Raw genomic sequence first — 6,915 nt, forward strand, 5'->3', positions numbered from 1 at the left:
TGTCCATTCCTAGTCAAACCAAACACCATTAAAATGTATAAAGCATCATAATCATACTCATATCAAAATGTTCATTGGGTATGTAACATGACTGAGAATTTTACTGCAAAAGTAATAACATCATTTAAGGAAAAGAGGATAATTACAAGGGCAACTTTCTGCTATTTCTTTATAAATGATTGCAGGCAAATATGAAAAGTATCAGTGTAGTTTCACTTGTAGATGTACTCTTGGATAAATGTCATAATTCAAGAGGTCATCTGTTTTATATTGTTTCAGGAGACATTAATAAAATGAATCACTATTCACATACGTCAAACTAAATTGGTCTCTTTCTGTGCATACATAAACAGAATGAGCAAAAGTTTGGTGACTATCCAAGAGAGCATTAAGAGCACTTAAGCCTGTTGAAATTAATGGTTTTAAGTGTACTTGACTCTATTGGATTGTAGCCTTTATTTTGATGATGACAACTGGAAATGTTGAACCACCTATATAGCGATAATTGTGGCAGTACACGTTCCAAATCTAGTATTCCAATAATGAAAGCGGATCAAAACACATAGCACAGCATGTAACAGAAGAAATGTTTGTGAACCACAATCCTGCAGTTGGCTTTATTTATCCTCTATATTTACACAATCATACCACCCATTCCTAAACGCATACTCTATCTATAGGCTTTTCTTCCAAATAAATGTATTTAGTATTGGGGTCTACAGTGGCTCTAGATTTCGCAGTTGATAGCTTAACAAAACAATTTTTGTTTTCTAAAGTCCAGTCCTTTCTCCATCCATCTTAACAATTGCTTGTCACTAGGTGACTCCGTTTCCTTTGTTGGAAGTCCTGTACAATTCCATACCTGCTTGCCAGAATGTAAGCCCCCTTGAACTCTTAAGTAGTCTTGTACAGGATCACAATGTCAGGTGTTATTTACTGGCACATAGCATTAGCAAGTAAGGTAATGGCTATTTAAGTAAGGCAAAGATGAAGTGATTTGTACATTCACATACTGAGTTTTAATTGTCTTCCTTATTGGGGCTAGTTCTTTGATCCTTGCCTTCAGTAAACCCTTTTGGTGCAACTTCTGTCTGGAGGATACAGATTACCGTATCTGGTCTCATTTCCATCTGGCTTCCAAACTGGTTTTGAAATGACTTTGGCAACTTCAGTGGATGGCACGTTCTGAGACTGAGTGCATCCTTTCTTATGCTTCTGGCTTTTCTGTCTGGAACGGGAGTTGGATGCACCAGGCCTGGTGGTTCTTTTCATATCTAACTGGTATATTTCAGAAGTTGCTCAGGGACAAATGCTCAACTGTGGCATTTATGCTACATGGTTCTGCATCGTCGTCTTGGTTCCCAAGCTATCTATCATCCCTCCTGCTAGGGCCAAGGTTTAGTTTTGTTGCACCATCCATATACCGATTTCTGCCTTCATTTATTCTCCCTTGCTCATTGTGCTGCCGGAAGAGTCAATCAGAGGCAGGACCAGGGTGGGCGGCTTCAAGCTCAAAGAGAGCTTTAAATTTAGATGCTTATTAGTTTTTGACATTTGATAAGCTTCACAGCTTGTTTTTATGTGCATTGAACCAAAAGGTGACACACACTCTCAGCTTAGAGCTGCAGATTCAAGAGAGAGATAGGATTTGGTAAGAGTTAGATTTGAACATATTAAACTATTAGTTAAATTGATATCAAATAACAAAAAAGCACTATCTGATCTGTTGGCACATAATCAGGAAGTGAGCAATGAACTCACTTAGACCAGCTGTTCCTATAAACAAACAACTCCTCTTTTTTCTTTTTCTTTTTTGAAAGGCGGTACCTTACTATGTTTAAATGCACCATCATTTTTTTATTTTTATTATGGCTAAGAACCTCAAAAGCTGGTAGCAGCTCAGGTCTCTCTGAATCTATCTGAGGGCCTGGCTACCTGAAGCAGGCTTCCCCCTGCTTGCATGGTCTGTCTGGCCCTGACCCCAATTGTGGGATCCCCTGCCATCTATGCCCAGTGATATTAATGTGATTACTGGTTTTAATTGCTATTCATGTCATCTTTACTATATGTGCATTTACAAACTGCTCATTTCTGTTAGGGGCTTCTCATATTGTGTTATGGTGGCTTACAAATATGACTTGAATGTCTGTATAGCAGCAAAACAGGCTCTAGATTTATTTTAGGTTAAGAAGAATTCCAGAGAGTATCCCAACCAAAAGGATACTCTGGAATGGTTTGACTTTGATTCTGAATGCTTCCTGAATAGGAAAAATGGCAATCTTTAAATAACAAATAGAAATAATCTAGCCTTTGGGAATTAAAATGAACATACTAATTATAGACTGTAGCAGGTTATCGTCTTTCCCACGCTTGTACATTTTTCTTGGAGCCTTTATACACATTCCTCATAATTTCCTAATCCACAGAGTATGCATAGTTGTTCTTCATACTTTCTACAGTTAAGAGTTCTACACATAATTAACTGTATTGTTATTCATCACTCATTTTTTGGAAACATATTTCTTGTTACCATGGTACATTAAAAATGACATTCTACATTGCAATTTATTAATACCATTTATATGCCGCCCATGATCAAAAAAAATAGAGACATGGCCAACTAAAATAAAAGTACATGAAAACCAATACGATAAAATGTACATCAGAATTCACAAGTAACTAAATTGCAGTAAACCACTTAATGGGGCCGAAAGGCTGAGTAAATGAATAGGTCTTCAACAAGTGTCAGAAGCACATTACAATCAGAGCTTGCCTAATTTCAGGAGAAGTGATTCCATGGAGTGGCTGGCATGGCAGAGAAAGCCCTCCTGCTATTTACCAGAAGATGAACACGTACAGACTGCGGTATAACCAGGAGGGCTTCATTTACAGACCTCAGTGGTCAGGCAGGTTCATACGGGAGAAGGTGCTCTCTCAGGTAGCAGGTAGCCTGGCCCCAAGTTGTTTAGGACTTTAAACAGCATCAGCAAAACCTTAAATACAACCAGCGCAGATCTTTCAGAAGTGATTGTCATATGCTCGCATTCAGCAGCACTACCTAACCACCTTGTGATATTCTACCACTGCAAAACTCCATGGCACTGCTAGGTGGCTGAACACCTCCCTTTTCGTCTACTTGGCAGGAGGGGAGGCGTTCTGCAGAGCTTTGCTGCCAATCCATCTGGGTGGTGGGTGGTACCCCTTGAGGATGCCGTCTGAGGTGGCCACTTCACCCTGTTTGGGACTTGGGTCTATATGTATGACCCTTTGGATGAGCAGCAGCCTAGAATATTTCTTGACGAACAAGAAGCCTGTGCAAAGTGCAACAGAAGTGTACACTTGCAACTCCTTATGCTTTGTGTGTTCTAAATGAGGTTACCGTATGTATTTGTAGCTCTGTATCAAGTTTAACTTTGCCTTTTTACATGACCAAATGAGATATGCAGCAAAAATAAACAGAACTGCTACTGTAAGCATTTTAACTCAAACGTTTGATTTTACTGTCTCTTTGAATGGGCTGTAGTTGCTTTGTTTAAATCTACTGTATTAGTTTGTATGTTTTTATTATTATTTATGATTATTACATTTTCATTTCTTACTATGCCGTTAGCTGCCCTGGAAACATAAATTTATGTCTCAGGCGTGGGGTATAAATTATGAAAATAAATATGTTGCAGTGTGAAGTGTTTCTTCTTCATCATCCAGGCTACTTTGTTCGATTTCCTTTCCAATGCAGTGTTCCAGGTATTGCTCCCGATGTAGTCACTGAGCATGCTCAGTTATCAGTGGGATGATTTGGCAATTTCCCCCTTGAAGGTTCTTAATATTTTATGTATTTTGGATGCGCCACATACCTTGGGGTTCCCCCAAGACTGCCAATACTTCCCTCTTGCATATGTGTAGTACCAGGCAATGGAACTCATACCTGGACATCTGAATTAGAGGGAACAATACCAGATAAATATACTTTTTAAAGCCCAGTAGTCAGGAACCAGTGCTCAGGGATGATGGGAGTTGTATTCCCAAAACATCTGGAGGGCCGAGTTTCCCTATGCCTTAGTTAGAGACACCACTGAAGACTAGCAAGCCTTTGAAAATGCAGAGGTAGATTTAACTAAGGATGAGAACAACCATACTGTCGAAGTTCCTTTATTTTTTAATATTTCAATTATTTTCTTTTTTAACCTTTTGTATTATTATTATTAACCTTTATTATTATTATTATTATTATTATTATTATTATTATTATTTATTATAACCTTTATTATTATGGGTGTATGTCAATGTAAACATATATTTTGGTTGATGGGTGGTTTTTTAAATTGTATTAGCGTGTATTTTTTTTAACCAGTAGTTGATATGGCCACAATGGTTGAAAGAACAACAGTAAACTAACACGTCTGAGAACCACCATACCACGACGCTAGAGCATTAGTTTTGCATGCAGAAGCTTCCAGGTTCAATTCCTAGCAGCTCCAAATAGGGCTGGAAATGTCCCCTGCCCCAAACCCTAGAGAGCTCATGGAACCTCTGGTGCACAGATGTTGGACTACAACTCTCATCATCCCCAGCCAGCTTAGCCAATGGTTAGAGAGGATCACCCTATCTGCGTAACCTAGGAATTATAAAATACAGACACGCTTTTACTCTCGCAAGATTGAATGTATTGCGCTCGGCTGTTCTTGAGGGGCGATTCCAACAGATTCCACACAAAAAACGCTTATGTCCCTGTGAAGATGGCAGTACCGAATCATTGGCGCGTGCCCATCTGACTTGCACTCTTTATAAAGACTTGAGGAATGAGGTTATCACCCCTCTTTTATTGTCCATTCCGGGTCGCCCAACCACTGCCACAGTGTCTTTTCTCTTGACAGACAAAGATAAGCAGGTGACAGCAAAGGTTGCAAGGTTTTTAGCTGGGGTTTATTACTGTTTAACATTTATTTAAATTATGTGATAAAATGAAGCAGGGAAACAAACTGGAAAAGGTACAAATCCTATGACGTAAAATTGGAATTATGAATATATATTTAAAAAAATTAAAAAATTCCAGTAGTACCTTAGAGACCAGCTAAGTTTGTTCTTGGTGTGAGCTTTCATGTGCATGCACACTTCATGCACACTGTAGAAATGTGCATGCACACAAAAGCTCATACCAAGAACAAACTTAGTTGGTTTCTAAGGTGCTACTGGACACGGGGACACACACACACACTAATAATAATAATAATAATAATAATATTTTTTTATTTATACCCCGCCCTCCCCAGCCAAGGCCGGGCTCAGAGCGGCTTACAAGCAATAATAAAAACAAGATGAATGATTACAACTTAAAAACAAAAATAAAATACAACATTAAAATAATGGAACATTAAAATATTAAAATGTAGCCTCATCGCAGGAGGAGAAGAAAAAAGAAAGAGAGGGAGGGAGGGAATCAAATTAGCTCCAAGCCAAAGGCCAGGCGGAACAACTCTGTCTTACAGGCCCTGCGAAAAGAAATCAGATCCTGCAGGGCCCTGGTTTCATGAGGCAGAGCGTTCCACCAAGCCGGAGCCAGAGTTGAAAAGGCCTTGGCTCTGGTTGAAGCCAATCTAACTTCCTTAGGGCCCGTGACCACTAGGGTGCTGCTATTTATAGACCTTGAGGCTCTCCGTGGGGCATACCGGGAGAGGCGGTCCCGTAGGTACGAGGGTCCTAGGCCGTGAAGGGCTTTAAAGGTCAAAATCAGCACCTTAAATCTGACCCTGTACTCCACCGGGAGCCAGTGCAGCTTGAAAAGCACTGGGTGAATATGCTCCCATGGCAGAGACCCCGTGAGGAGCCTCGCTGCAGCATTCTGTACCCGCTGGAGTTTCTGGGACAGCTTCAAGGGCAGCCCCGCATAGAGCGAATTACAGTAGTCAAGCCTGGAGATGACCGTCGCATGGATCACTGTGGCCAGGTCGGGGCGGGAAAGGTAAGGGACCAACTGCTTGATGTGGCGAAGGTGGAAAAATGTCGCCTTGGCTGTTGCTGTAACCTGCGCCTCCATGTAAAGGGAGGCGTCAAGGATTATACCCAAACTCTTAACGGAAGGCAATGGCACTAATTGGGCCCCTGTGAGAGAAGGGAGTTGGTCCCTCATCCCCATGCCATCCCGACCTAGCCATAGGACCTCTGTCTTCGAAGGATTTAGTTTCTAAAGGATTTAGAATATATATATTCTACTGCGTCCGACCAACACGGCTACCTACCTGAATCTGGAATTATTATTTTTTTGGGATTTTTTTATTTTCAATGCAGAATCATAACAAAAATTACAAACATTGAATCTGGAATTATGAGGCCGAATGGAGGGAAGTCTTAGCTCGTATGAGCAAATAACGAAAGAGTTTCATAAGGATGTATTTAACATTATAAAATGGAAAACTTAATAAATATATTATTTTTTTAAAAAAAGACGAGAGCTGGAGCCTCGGCTGCACCGTCAGGAGGAGCGGGGTATCTCTGCCATCAGGTTTTACCTCACTCCCAACCTTTCTCAGCTTCCTGCCCCCCCCCCCCGGCCATAGGACCGCACTTCATCCATCGCCCTGGTCGAGACTCCCCTCCCCAAAAAGCCTCCCCGCCTCAGGAGCCAGACGCCATTCTCGCGCACGCCACTCACCTGCCAGAGCGCCAGGAACAAGCCCGGGGCGATCCCTGAGGGGAGCCCGCCCTGCATTGCCCTCAGTCGGGACCCGCCAGCCCCTTCGCACGACACGCGCGGAAGCCCCGCTTTCCTCCAACCGCTTTTCCAGGAGCGGCTGCCCCCCCCCCCGAAGGAAGCGACCCGGAAGTCCCGCTCCCAGTCTCTGGGAAGAGTTTCTGCTTTCTTATCTCTATGGCGAAAGGAAGTACGGGCGCGACATCTGCATCCGTTGCGGGGAAGGG

The 6,915-nt window shown here is 41.8% G+C and overlaps 1 protein-coding gene across 2 annotated transcripts in view; it reads right to left on the reverse strand.

Annotated features, from left to right (window-relative positions):
- The window catches only part of AGTPBP1 (ATP/GTP binding carboxypeptidase 1), an 84,307-nt gene extending 77,393 nt beyond the window's left edge, over nt 1–6,914 (reverse strand). Inside the window, exon 1 of one of the 2 annotated variants that reach the window (XM_083701903.1) lies at nt 6,650–6,914. The gene's annotated coding sequence lies outside the window, so the exon portion shown is untranslated. The remainder of the gene's footprint in view (nt 1–6,649) is intronic. The other variant, XM_083701901.1, reaches the window with a different exon arrangement.
- Between the last annotated feature and the right edge of the window lies 1 nt (nt 6,915).

This window comes from Podarcis gaigeae, assembly GCF_964106915.1.
Source record: "Podarcis gaigeae genome assembly, chromosome: 11".
NCBI classification, from domain to species: domain Eukaryota; kingdom Metazoa; phylum Chordata; class Lepidosauria; order Squamata; family Lacertidae; genus Podarcis; species Podarcis gaigeae.